This window comes from Lithobates pipiens, unplaced genomic scaffold (genome assembly GCF_037356315.1).
Source record: "Lithobates pipiens isolate NorthernLeopardFrog02 unplaced genomic scaffold, aLitPip1_a1.2 Scaffold_13, whole genome shotgun sequence".
NCBI lineage: Eukaryota > Metazoa > Chordata > Amphibia > Anura > Ranidae > Lithobates > Lithobates pipiens.
In genome coordinates, this window is record NW_027507718.1 from 527,172,172 (window position 1) to 527,185,656 (window position 13,485).

The following is a 13,485-nucleotide window of genomic DNA, read 5'->3' on the forward strand; positions in this document are numbered from 1 at the left end:
TTCTTCTTGTTCTTCTTGTTCTTCTTGTTCTTGTTCTTCTTGTTCTTGTTCTTCTTGTTCTTCTTGTTCTTCTTGTTCTTCTTGTTCTTCTTGTTCTTCTTGTTCTTCTTGTTCTTCTTGTTCTTCTTGTTCTTCTTGTTCTTCTTGTTCTTGTTCTTCTTGTTCTTCTTGTTCTTCTTGTTCTTGTTCTTGTTCTTCTTGTTCTTGTTCTTGTTCTTCTTGTTCTTGTTCTTCTTGTTCTTCTTGTTCTTCTTGTTCTTGTTCTTCTTGTTCTTGTTCTTCTTGTTCTTCTTGTTCTTCTTGTTCTTCTTGTTCTTCTTGTTCTTGTTCTTCTTGTTCTTCTTGTTCTTGTTCTTCTTGTTCTTCTTGTTCTTCTTGTTCTTCTTGTTCTTGTTCTTGTTCTTCTTGTTCTTGTTCTTGTTCTTCTTGTTCTTGTTCTTGTTCTTCTTGTTCTTGTTCTTCTTGTTCTTGTTCTTCTTGTTCTTGTTCTTCTTGTTCTTCTTGTTCTTGTTCTTCTTGTTCTTGTTCTTGTTCTTCTTGTTCTTGTTCTTGTTCTTCTTGTTCTTGTTCTTGTTCTTCTTGTTCTTGTTCTTCTTGTTCTTGTTCTTCTTGTTCTTGTTCTTCTTGTTCTTCTTGTTCTTCTTGTTCTTCTTGTTCTTCTTGTTCTTCTTGTTCTTGTTCTTCTTGTTCTTCTTGTTCTTCTTGTTCTTCTTGTTCTTCTTGTTCTTCTTGTTCTTGTTCTTCTTGTTCTTCTTGTTCTTCTTGTTCTTCTTGTTCTTCTTGTTCTTCTTGTTCTTCTTGTTCTTCTTGTTCTTCTTGTTCTTCTTGTTCTTGTTCTTCTTGTTCTTGTTCTTCTTGTTCTTCTTGTTCTTGTTCTTCTTGTTCTTCTTGTTCTTCTTGTTCTTGTTCTTCTTGTTCTTCTTGTTCTTCTTGTTCTTGTTCTTCTTGTTCTTCTTGTTCTTCTTGTTCTTGTTCTTCTTGTTCTTGTTCTTGTTCTTCTTGTTCTTGTTCTTCTTGTTCTTGTTCTTCTTGTTCTTGTTCTTCTTGTTCTTGTTCTTCTTGTTCTTGTTCTTCTTGTTCTTGTTCTTCTTGTTCTTGTTCTTCTTGTTCTTCTTGTTCTTCTTGTTCTTCTTGTTCTTCTTGTTCTTGTTCTTCTTGTTCTTCTTGTTCTTCTTGTTCTTCTTGTTCTTCTTGTTCTTCTTGTTCTTCTTGTTCTTCTTGTTCTTGTTCTTGTTCTTCTTGTTCTTGTTCTTGTTCTTGTTCTTCTTGTTCTTCTTGTTCTTCTTGTTCTTCTTGTTCTTCTTGTTCTTGTTCTTCTTGTTCTTCTTGTTCTTCTTGTTCTTGTTCTTCTTGTTCTTCTTGTTCTTGTTCTTCTTGTTCTTGTTCTTCTTGTTCTTCTTGTTCTTCTTGTTCTTCTTGTTCTTCTTGTTCTTCTTGTTCTTCTTGTTCTTCTTGTTCTTGTTCTTGTTCTTCTTGTTCTTGTTCTTCTTGTTCTTGTTCTTCTTGTTCTTCTTGTTCTTGTTCTTCTTGTTCTTGTTCTTCTTGTTCTTGTTCTTCTTGTTCTTGTTCTTCTTGTTCTTGTTCTTCTTGTTCTTCTTGTTCTTCTTGTTCTTCTTGTTCTTGTTCTTGTTCTTCTTGTTCTTGTTCTTGTTCTTCTTGTTCTTGTTCTTGTTCTTCTTGTTCTTGTTCTTCTTGTTCTTGTTCTTCTTGTTCTTGTTCTTCTTGTTCTTCTTGTTCTTCTTGTTCTTCTTGTTCTTCTTGTTCTTCTTGTTCTTCTTGTTCTTCTTGTTCTTCTTGTTCTTGTTCTTCTTGTTCTTCTTGTTCTTGTTCTTCTTGTTCTTCTTGTTCTTCTTGTTCTTCTTGTTCTTCTTGTTCTTGTTCTTGTTCTTCTTGTTCTTGTTCTTCTTGTTCTTGTTCTTCTTGTTCTTGTTCTTGTTCTTCTTGTTCTTCTTGTTCTTCTTGTTCTTGTTCTTGTTCTTGTTCTTGTTCTTCTTGTTCTTCTTGTTCTTCTTGTTCTTCTTGTTCTTCTTGTTCTTGTTCTTCTTGTTCTTGTTCTTCTTGTTCTTGTTCTTGTTCTTCTTGTTCTTGTTCTTCTTGTTCTTGTTCTTCTTGTTCTTGTTCTTGTTCTTCTTGTTCTTGTTCTTCTTGTTCTTGTTCTTCTTGTTCTTCTTGTTCTTGTTCTTCTTGTTCTTGTTCTTCTTGTTCTTCTTGTTCTTGTTCTTCTTGTTCTTGTTCTTCTTGTTCTTCTTGTTCTTCTTGTTCTTCTTGTTCTTGTTCTTGTTCTTCTTGTTCTTCTTGTTCTTCTTGTTCTTCTTGTTCTTGTTCTTCTTGTTCTTCTTGTTCTTCTTGTTCTTGTTCTTGTTCTTCTTGTTCTTGTTCTTGTTCTTCTTGTTCTTGTTCTTGTTCTTCTTGTTCTTGTTCTTCTTGTTCTTGTTCTTCTTGTTCTTGTTCTTCTTGTTCTTCTTGTTCTTCTTGTTCTTCTTGTTCTTCTTGTTCTTCTTGTTCTTCTTGTTCTTGTTCTTGTTCTTGTTCTTGTTCTTGTTCTTCTTGTTCTTGTTCTTCTTGTTCTTGTTCTTGTTCTTCTTCTTGTTCTTCTTGTTCTTCTTGTTCTTGTTCTTCTTGTTCTTGTTCTTCTTGTTCTTCTTGTTCTTGTTCTTCTTGTTCTTCTTGTTCTTCTTGTTCTTCTTGTTCTTCTTGTTCTTCTTGTTCTTCTTGTTCTTCTTGTTCTTCTTGTTCTTCTTGTTCTTGTTCTTCTTGTTCTTCTTGTTCTTCTTGTTCTTCTTGTTCTTCTTGTTCTTCTTGTTCTTCTTGTTCTTCTTGTTCTTGTTCTTGTTCTTCTTGTTCTTGTTCTTGTTCTTGTTCTTCTTGTTCTTCTTGTTCTTCTTGTTCTTCTTGTTCTTCTTGTTCTTGTTCTTCTTGTTCTTCTTGTTCTTCTTGTTCTTGTTCTTCTTGTTCTTCTTGTTCTTGTTCTTCTTGTTCTTCTTGTTCTTCTTGTTCTTCTTGTTCTTCTTGTTCTTCTTGTTCTTCTTGTTCTTCTTGTTCTTGTTCTTGTTCTTCTTGTTCTTGTTCTTCTTGTTCTTGTTCTTCTTGTTCTTCTTGTTCTTCTTGTTCTTCTTGTTCTTCTTGTTCTTGTTCTTGTTCTTCTTGTTCTTGTTCTTCTTGTTCTTCTTGTTCTTCTTGTTCTTCTTGTTCTTCTTGTTCTTCTTGTTCTTGTTCTTCTTGTTCTTCTTGTTCTTGTTCTTCTTGTTCTTCTTGTTCTTCTTGTTCTTCTTGTTCTTCTTGTTCTTCTTGTTCTTCTTGTTCTTCTTGTTCTTGTTCTTGTTCTTCTTGTTCTTGTTCTTCTTGTTCTTGTTCTTCTTGTTCTTCTTGTTCTTCTTGTTCTTCTTGTTCTTCTTGTTCTTGTTCTTGTTCTTCTTGTTCTTGTTCTTCTTGTTCTTCTTGTTCTTCTTGTTCTTCTTGTTCTTCTTGTTCTTCTTGTTCTTGTTCTTGTTCTTCTTGTTCTTCTTGTTCTTCTTGTTCTTCTTGTTCTTCTTGTTCTTGTTCTTCTTGTTCTTGTTCTTCTTGTTCTTGTTCTTGTTCTTCTTGTTCTTGTTCTTCTTGTTCTTGTTCTTCTTGTTCTTGTTCTTCTTGTTCTTCTTGTTCTTGTTCTTCTTGTTCTTGTTCTTCTTGTTCTTCTTGTTCTTGTTCTTCTTGTTCTTGTTCTTCTTGTTCTTCTTGTTCTTCTTGTTCTTCTTGTTCTTGTTCTTGTTCTTCTTGTTCTTCTTGTTCTTCTTGTTCTTCTTGTTCTTGTTCTTCTTGTTCTTCTTGTTCTTCTTGTTCTTGTTCTTGTTCTTCTTGTTCTTGTTCTTGTTCTTCTTGTTCTTGTTCTTCTTGTTCTTGTTCTTCTTGTTCTTGTTCTTCTTGTTCTTCTTGTTCTTCTTGTTCTTCTTGTTCTTCTTGTTCTTGTTCTTGTTCTTGTTCTTGTTCTTCTTGTTCTTCTTGTTCTTCTTGTTCTTGTTCTTGTTCTTGTTCTTCTTGTTCTTGTTCTTCTTGTTCTTGTTCTTGTTCTTCTTCTTGTTCTTCTTGTTCTTCTTGTTCTTGTTCTTCTTGTTCTTGTTCTTCTTGTTCTTGTTCTTCTTGTTCTTGTTCTTCTTGTTCTTGTTCTTCTTGTTCTTCTTGTTCTTGTTCTTCTTGTTCTTCTTGTTCTTGTTCTTCTTGTTCTTGTTCTTCTTGTTCTTGTTCTTCTTGTTCTTGTTCTTCTTGTTCTTGTTCTTCTTGTTCTTGTTCTTCTTGTTCTTCTTGTTCTTCTTGTTCTTCTTGTTCTTGTTCTTCTTGTTCTTGTTCTTGTTCTTCTTGTTCTTGTTCTTGTTCTTCTTGTTCTTGTTCTTGTTCTTCTTGTTCTTGTTCTTGTTCTTCTTGTTCTTGTTCTTCTTGTTCTTGTTCTTCTTGTTCTTCTTGTTCTTCTTGTTCTTCTTGTTCTTCTTGTTCTTCTTGTTCTTCTTGTTCTTCTTGTTCTTCTTGTTCTTCTTGTTCTTCTTGTTCTTGTTCTTGTTCTTGTTCTTGTTCTTCTTGTTCTTGTTCTTCTTGTTCTTGTTCTTGTTCTTCTTGTTCTTCTTGTTCTTCTTGTTCTTCTTGTTCTTCTTGTTCTTCTTGTTCTTCTTGTTCTTCTTGTTCTTCTTGTTCTTCTTGTTCTTCTTGTTCTTCTTGTTCTTCTTGTTCTTCTTGTTCTTCTTGTTCTTCTTGTTCTTCTTGTTCTTCTTGTTCTTCTTCTTCTTGTTCTTCTTGTTCTTCTTGTTCTTCTTGTTCTTGTTCTTCTTGTTCTTGTTCTTCTTGTTCTTCTTGTTCTTGTTCTTCTTGTTCTTGTTCTTCTTGTTCTTCTTGTTCTTGTTCTTCTTGTTCTTGTTCTTCTTGTTCTTGTTCTTCTTGTTGTTCTTGTTGTTCTTGTTCTTCTTGTTCTTGTTCTTCTTGTTCTTCTTGTTCTTGTTCTTCTTGTTCTTGTTCTTCTTGTTCTTCTTGTTCTTCTTGTTCTTCTTGTTCTTCTTGTTCTTCTTGTTCTTCTTGTTCTTCTTGTTCTTCTTGTTCTTCTTGTTCTTCTTGTTCTTCTTGTTCTTGTTCTTGTTCTTCTTGTTCTTCTTGTTCTTCTTGTTCTTCTTGTTCTTCTTGTTCTTCTTGTTCTTCTTGTTCTTGTTCTTGTTCTTCTTGTTCTTCTTGTTCTTGTTCTTGTTCTTCTTGTTCTTCTTGTTCTTGTTCTTGTTCTTCTTGTTCTTCTTGTTCTTGTTCTTGTTCTTCTTGTTCTTCTTGTTCTTGTTCTTCTTGTTCTTGTTCTTCTTGTTCTTGTTCTTCTTGTTCTTGTCCAGGAGATGTTGACACGTCGCTCTCTCCGGCCGGAATGCCAGAGCCGCGCTGTGCGGCCACTTATATAGTGACAATGGGGCGGTGTCACATGGTATATGTCACATGGGTTGATGTCACATGGGGACTATGACATCGTAAGGGGGCGGGGTCACCTGGTACGGCTCAGGAGGGGGGGCGCGCTCGCTCGCCCCCCTTTCCTGGCCGGCCGGGTAGCGTGCTCGGACAAGGGTCTGTTGTGGATTTTGGGGGGACCCCCACGCCGATTTTTTTCGGCGTTGGGGTTCCCCTTTAAGTCCATTCCAGGCGGCGGAGCCCGCGACGTCTCCGTTGCGGGCCCCGCCTACCTGCACACGCGCTCGAAATGAGCGGACTGTTGCCTCGTGTGTGGGCGAGTCCGCTCATTTCAAAAGTTGCGCGGACTTAGTACGACGAACAAAGTTTGCTGTATTTGTCCGCTCAAAAAGTGCCGTGTGTGGGCGTGTTCGTTCATTCAAAAGTTTGAGCGGACTGTTTGACGAACTTAGTTTCGGCAGACAGTCCCCGCGTGTGTACGCCGCCTGAGTCTTAGTCCAGGAGTACTCTTAGTCTTAGTCCAGGAGTACTCTTAGTCTTAGTCCAGGAGTACTCTTAGTCTTAGTCCAGGAGTACTCTGAGCCTTAGTCCAGGAGTACTCTGAGCCTTAGTCCAGGAGTACTCTGAGCCTTAGTCCAGGAGTACTCTGAGCCTTAGTCCAGGAGTACTCTGAACCTTAGTCCAGGAGTACTCTGAACCTTAGACCAGGAGTACTCTGAGTCTTACTCCAGGAGTACTCTGAGTCTTAGTCCAGGAGTATTCTGAGCCTTAGTCCAGGAGTATTCTGAGCCTTAGTCCAGGAGTATTCTGAGCCTTAGTCCAGGAGTATTCTGAGCCTTAGTCCAGGAGTATTCTGAGCCTTAGTCCAGGAGTACTCTGAGCCTTAGTCCAGGAGTACTCTGAGCCTTAGTCCAGGAGTACTCTGAGCCTTAGTCCAGGAGTACTCTGAGCCTTAGTCCAGGAGTACTCTGAGCCTTAGTCCAGGAGTACTCTGAGCCTTAGTCCAGGAGTACTCTGAGCCTTAGTCCAGGAGTACTCTGAGCCTTAGTCCAGGAGTACTCTGAGCCTTAGTCCAGGAGTACTCTGAGCCTTAGTCCAGGAGTACTCTGAGCCTTAGTCCAGGAGTACTCTGAGCCTTAGTCCAGGAGTACTCTGAGCCTTAGTCCAGGAGTACTCTGAGCCTTAGTCCCGCAGTACTCTGAACCTTAGTCCAGGAGTACTCAGAGTCTTGTACTCCTACAGGTGGGTCTATGACACCCTGAGCTCAACGGAAGTGGGTTGAATGACACTAGTTGTCATTCATCCCAGAAGACTAGTGGCATCTAGTGGTGGAGGAGAGATGCTGCATGGGTAATAGGTGGCCCTTCCTCCTCACATAATGACTCATGAGCACAGCTTAGTCCTTGAGTACTCTGAACCTTAGTCCTTGAGTACTCTGAACCTTAGTCCTTGAGTACTCTGAACCTTAGTCCTTGAGTACTCTGAACCTTAGTCCAGGAGTACTCTGAGCCTTAGTCCTGGAGTACTCTGAGCCTTAGTCCTGGAGTACTCTGAGCCTTAGTCCTGGAGTACTCTGAGCCTTAGTCCTGGAGTACTCTGAACCTTAGTCCAGGAGTACTCTGAACCTTAGTTCAGGAGTACTCTGAGCCTTGCCTATGTGATGACACCACTGCCTACAGGGGGGGTCTATGACACCATGAGCTCCCTGGAAGTGGGTTGAATGAAACCAGTTGTTATTCAGCCTACAAGACTGGCAGCATCTAGTGATGGAGGGCAGATACTGCATGGGTAATAGGTGGCCCTTCCTCCTCACATAGTGACTCACAAGCACAGCTTAGTCGAGGAGTACTCTGAGCCTTACCATATGTGATGACACCACAATGTGTAGGCAGGTCCATGATTCCTGGAGCTAACAGGAAGTGGGTTGAATGACACCGGTTGTCATTCAGCCCAGGAAACTGGCGACATCTACCGATGGAGAAGAGGTACTGCATGGGTGATAGATGGCACTTCCTCCTCACATAATTACTCATAAACCCAGCTTAGTCCAGAAGTACTCTGAGCCTTGACCTTTGTGATGACACCACCACGTATAAGCAGGTCCATGACAGGCCGAGCTAACAGGAAGTGGGTTGAATGACACCGATTGGCAATTACCACAGCCATTCCATCTGAGGGAAATCCTGAAAACATGACCTGTTGGGGCACCTTGAGGACTGGAGTTGAGAAACACTGGCTTAGTCTATGATTACTCTGAGCCTTGCCCATGTGATGACAAAACCCCCTAAAGGCAAGTCCATGGTAGCCTGAGCTCACAAGAAGTGGTTTGAATGACACCAGGCACTGGAGGGGGATGTCACGCTTACCTTATCATCCGATTTAAGACACGGTCGTGTTACAAAATCTTGCGGCACCCCTGGCCTCCCCCTTTTTCAAATTTTGCTCATTGCGACCTAATGGCCCCGGCCTTTGGCCTTGGTCCATTTTGGTCAGCCATTGGAGAGTAGCCCAGTGCCCGTCCTTCCAATCCAGTCATCATTGGCTTCTCATCAGTATGCATTCTGTCTTGCACAAATATCCCCTGAGGAAGCCCCAGCGGGCGAAACATGTCAGGATACAATTGCTGAAAGACTTCAATCCATCTATACTTTATGATATAAAACTGTACTGCGCCATGTTTGGTATAGCCACTGTTATTGGTTTTAAATGTCTGTGTTACTGTTGAATAAATTTTGCTATATTTGTATAAGTTATATGGTTTCTTTGTGTGTTTGACACCCCGAAAGTCCCACTAAACTACGTCCTGAAATCTTTATATTACTCAGGGATGGTGGTGCCTCTTATTGACTTTGTCACCCATCCATACTAACTAATAATTGAATGACACCTGTTGTCATTCAACCTGAGAAGACTGGCAAGCATCTAGTGGTGGGGGAGAGGTACTGCAGGGGCAGCTTCAGATTGAAGGTGAGTATTGCAGTAGAAGTTGCAATGAATCAAATAAACAAACAAAAAATAAAAAGAGTCCTAGTCTTGGGGTATTTGGCTTCACAGCTTCAAGCATCCTACAAATGAAGCAACTGGAAATGGCAATGATTGTTGTAGTCTGAGTGGATCCCCCCCCATGTTCCTCAGGTATAGATAATTCTATCACGCTGGCATATTTCCTCTGCTGTAATTCCCCGTGTATTCCTCTGAATATACAAATAATGACAGAGCTGCACAAGCTTTATCTTCACACCTTCTCCGATGTGTGAGGGTGATACCTGCTAGAATGGAAACACGTTGGAAGTGAATTTTAATATCCTTAGAAGTGTTATATTTCCAATACCGGAGGGCACAGAATAACGGCACGTGACACCCCAATGTGAGAGGTACCTACCGAAATCTTAATGACAAGGAGCACATGACAGAAGAGCTTACACTCTAATGCCCCCCCCCCCCCCCCACAGTCACACACTATTATTATACACTAATATAGCACTGACATATACCGCAGTGCTGTACAGAGAACACTGAGCCAGCCACATCATTCTCTGCACCAGAGGAGCTTACACTCTAATGCCCCCCTACAGTCACACACTATTATTATTATACATTTATATAGCTCTGACAATACTGTAGGTTTGTCCTTATATTCTATAGTTTTGGTAAAGAAATGTGTACAATTAGGTTGTGTAGTGTACGTTCAACTTAAAAAAACATCTTATAAAATGTATCGCCTAGACTTTGTGCATTGATCGATGGCCGACACATACAACCCTCCGCTCCTGATAGTGATGTGTGTACAGGAATACAGACAGAGGCATTACCGCTGAGCCGTAGACATCCCAGAGACGGGGTGATTGATGTTAATGGAATTCTGCGGTTCCTCTTCATTCCCGAGACTGAACCAGCTCTTCTGTGAGAGCTTTATAATATCGAATGACCTCAAATGTAACCACATTACCGGATCCAGGTCCATGGTGGAGCCTTATATAACCTATGGGGGGGGTCACAGAGCCCCATTCACACGGCGGGGACCACCATGGCCACTTCTTTATTAGAGTTTGTAGGAAGAATAGATAGACTTCAGATCTTCGATGTTGGTGGTGATGTGAGTTTTGCTTTTGGTTGTGGAACCTGCCTAGATATAATATGAGGTCACACCTAAACACTTTCCATTTGTATGCAATCAGGCAAGTCCCTAAGTGGCGTCACTAGGGTTGAGGTCACCCGGTGTGGTAAAACATGGTGTCACGCCCCTCCACCAAGTATAGTTGCCCCTCAGTACAGACCCCTCTCTCCACTAAGTATCAACCCCCCCTCCATCAGTACAGAGCCTCCCTCAGTATAGACCCCCCCTCCCTCAGTACAGACCCCTTCTCCCTCCATCATAGACCCCCTCTCTCAGTACAGACCTCCCTCATCAGTATAGACTACCTCCCCCTCATCAGTACAGACCCCCCCTCCCTCAGTTCAGACCCCCCCCCCCTCCCTCCCTCAGTACAGACCTTCCTCATCAGTATAGACTCCCTCTCTCAGTACAGACCCCCCTCCATCAATATAGACTCCCTCTCTCAGTACAGACCCCCTTCATCAGCATAGACCTCCCCCTCCATCAATACAGACCACCCCTCCCTCAGTACAGACCTCCTTCATCAGCATAGACTCCCTCTCTCAGTACAGACCCCCTTAATCAGCATATTCCCCCCTTCATCAGTACAGACCACCCCTCACTCAGTACAGACCCCCTCCATCAGTATAGACTCCCTCTCTCAGCACAGACCTCCCTCATCAGTATAGACCCCCCTCCCTCAGTACAGACCCCCCTCCATCAGTACACATCCCTCCCTCACTACAGACCCCCCACATCAGTAAAGACCCCCCCATCAGTACAGACCCCTCCATCAGTACAGACCCCCCTCCCTCACTACAGACCCCCCTCCATCAGTACAGACCCCCCTCCATCAGTACAGACCCCCTTCCATCAGTACAGACCCCCCTCCATCAATACTGACTCCACCCTCCATCAGTACAGTCCCTACTCCATCAGTACAGACCCCCCTCCATCAGTACTGACCCCCCTCCATCAATACTGACTCCACCCTCCATCAGTACAGTCCCTACTCCCATCAGTACAGAACCCCCCCATCAGTACTGACCCCCCTCCATCAGTATAGACCCCCCTTCATCAGTACTAACCCCCCCATCAGTATAGACCCCCCTCCATCAGTACTGACTCCCCCCTCTATCAGTACAGACCCCCCTCCATCAGTACAGACCTCACGCATCAGTACAAACCCCCCTCCATCAGTACAGACCCCTCCCTCAGTACAGACCCCCTCCATCAGTACAGACCACCCTCCATCAGTACAGACCCCGCTTCCATCAGTACTGACCCCCCTCCGTCAGTACAGACCACACCCTCCATCAGTACAGGCCCCCTTCCCTCAGTACTGCCCTCCCTCCATCAGTACTGACTCCCCCCCATCAATACAGACCTCTTCCCCCCTCCATCATAGACCCCCTCTCTCAGTACAGACCTTCCTCATCAGTATAGACCACCCCTCCCTCATCAGTACAGACCACCCCTCACTCAGCACAGACCCCCCTTCATCAGCATAGACCTCCCCCTCCATCAGTACAGACCCCCCTCCATCAGTACAGACCCCCCTCCATCAGTATAGACCTCACTCATCAGTACAAACCCCCCTCCATCAGTACAGACCCCTCCTGTAGTACAGACCCCCTCCATCAGTACAAACCCCCCCCCCTCCATCAATACTGACTCCCCCCTCCATCAGTACAGACCACCCTCTATCAGTACAGACCCCCCCTCCATCAGTACTGACCCCCCTCCATCAGTACAGACCACCCTCCATCAGTACATGCCCCCTTCCCTCAGTACTGCCCTCCCTCCACCAGTACTGACTCCCCCTCCATCAGTGAAGACCCCTTCCCCCCTCCATCATAGACCCCCTCTCTCAGTACAGACCTTCCTCATCAGTATAGACCACCCCCCCATCAGTACTGACTCCCCCCTCTATCAGTACAGACCCCCCTCCATCAGTACAGACCTCACACATCAGTACAAACCCCCCTCCATCAGTACAGACCCCTCCCTCAGTACAGACCCCCTCCATCAGTACAGACCACCCTCCATCAGTACAGACCCCGCTTCCATCAGTACTGACCCCCCTCCGTCAGTACAGACCACACCCTCCATCAGTACAGGCCCCCTTCCCTCAGTACTGCCCTCCCTCCATCAGTACTGACTCCCCCCCATCAATACAGACCTCTTCCCCCCTCCATCATAGACCCCCTCTCTCAGTATAGACCACCCCTCCCTCATCAGTACAGACCACCCCTCACTCAGCACAGACCCCCCTTCATCAGCATAGACCTCCCCCTGCATCAGTACAGACCCCCCTCCATCAGTATAGACCTCACTCATCAGTACAAACCCCCCTCCATCAGTACAGACCCCTCCTGCAGTACAGACCCCCTCCATCAGTACAAACCCCCCCCCTCCATCAATACTGACTCCCCCCTCCATCAGTACAGACCACCCTCTATAAGTACAGACCCCCCCTCCATCAGTACTGACCCCCCTCCATCAGTACAGACCACCCTCCATCAGTACATGCCCCCTTCCCTCAGTACTGCCCTCCCTCCACCAGTACTGACTCCCCCTCCATCAGTAAAGACCCCTTCCCCCCTCCATCATAGACCCCCTCTCTCAGTACAGACCTTCCTCATCAGTATAGACCACCCCTCCCTCATCAGTACAGACCACCCCTCACTCAGCACAGACCCCCCTTCATCAGCATAGACCTCCCCCTCCATCAGTACAGACCCCCCTCCATCAGTATAGACTCCCTCTCTCAGTACAGACCCCCCTCTCTCAGTACAGACTCCCCTCCATCAGTATAGACTCCCTCTCTCAGTACAGACCCCCTTCATCAGCATAGACCCCCTCCATCAGTACAGACCCCCTTCTTAAGCATATACCTCTCCCTCCATCAGTACAGACCACCCCTCACTCAGTACAGACCCCTCCCTCACTACAGACCCCCTCCATCAGTACACACCCCTCCCTCACTACAGACCCCCCCACATCAGTACAGACCCTCCTCCATCAGTATAGACCCCTCCCTCACTACAGACCCCCCTCCATCAGTACAGACCCCTCCCTCACTACAGACCCCCCTCCATCAGTACAGACCCCTCCCTCACTATAGACCCCCCTCCATCAGTACAGACCCCCCTCCATCAATACTGACTCCACCCTCAATCAGTACAGTCCCCCCTCCATCAGTACAGACCCCCCCATCAGTACAGACCCCCCATCAGTACTGACCCCCCTCCATCAGTATAGACCCCCCTCCATCAGTATAGACCCCCCCCATCAGTACTGACTCCCCCCTCCATCAGTACTGACTCCCCCTCCATCAGCACAGACCACACTCAATCAGTACTGCCCCCCCTCCATCAGCACTGACCCCCTCTCCATCAGTACAGTCCCCCCTCCATCAGTACAGACCCCCCTCCATCAATACTGACTCCACCCTCCATCAGTACAGTCCCCCCTCCATCAGTACAGACCCCCCCCCCATCAGTACAGTCCCCCCTCCATCAGTACAGACCCCCCTCCATCAGTACAGACCCCCTTCCATCAGTACAGACCCCCCTCCATCAATACTGACTCCACCCTCCATCAGTACAGACCCCCCACATCAGTACAGTCCCTCCTCCATCAGTACAGACCCCCCTCCATCAGTACAGTCCCTCCTCAATCAGTACAGACCCCCCTCCCTCAGTACAGACCCCCCTCCCTCAGTACAGACCCCCCTCCATCAGTATAGACTCCCTCTCTCAGTACAGACCCCCTTCATCAGCATAGATCTCCCCCTCCATCTATACAGACCCACCTTCATCAGCATATACCTCCCCCTCCCTCAGTACAGACCCCCCCTCCCTCAGTACAGACCCCCCTCCATCAGTACAGACCCCCTTCATCAGCATATACCTCCCCCTCCATCAGTACAGACCCCACCTCCCTCAGTACAGACCCCCCCTCCGTCATTACAGACCCCT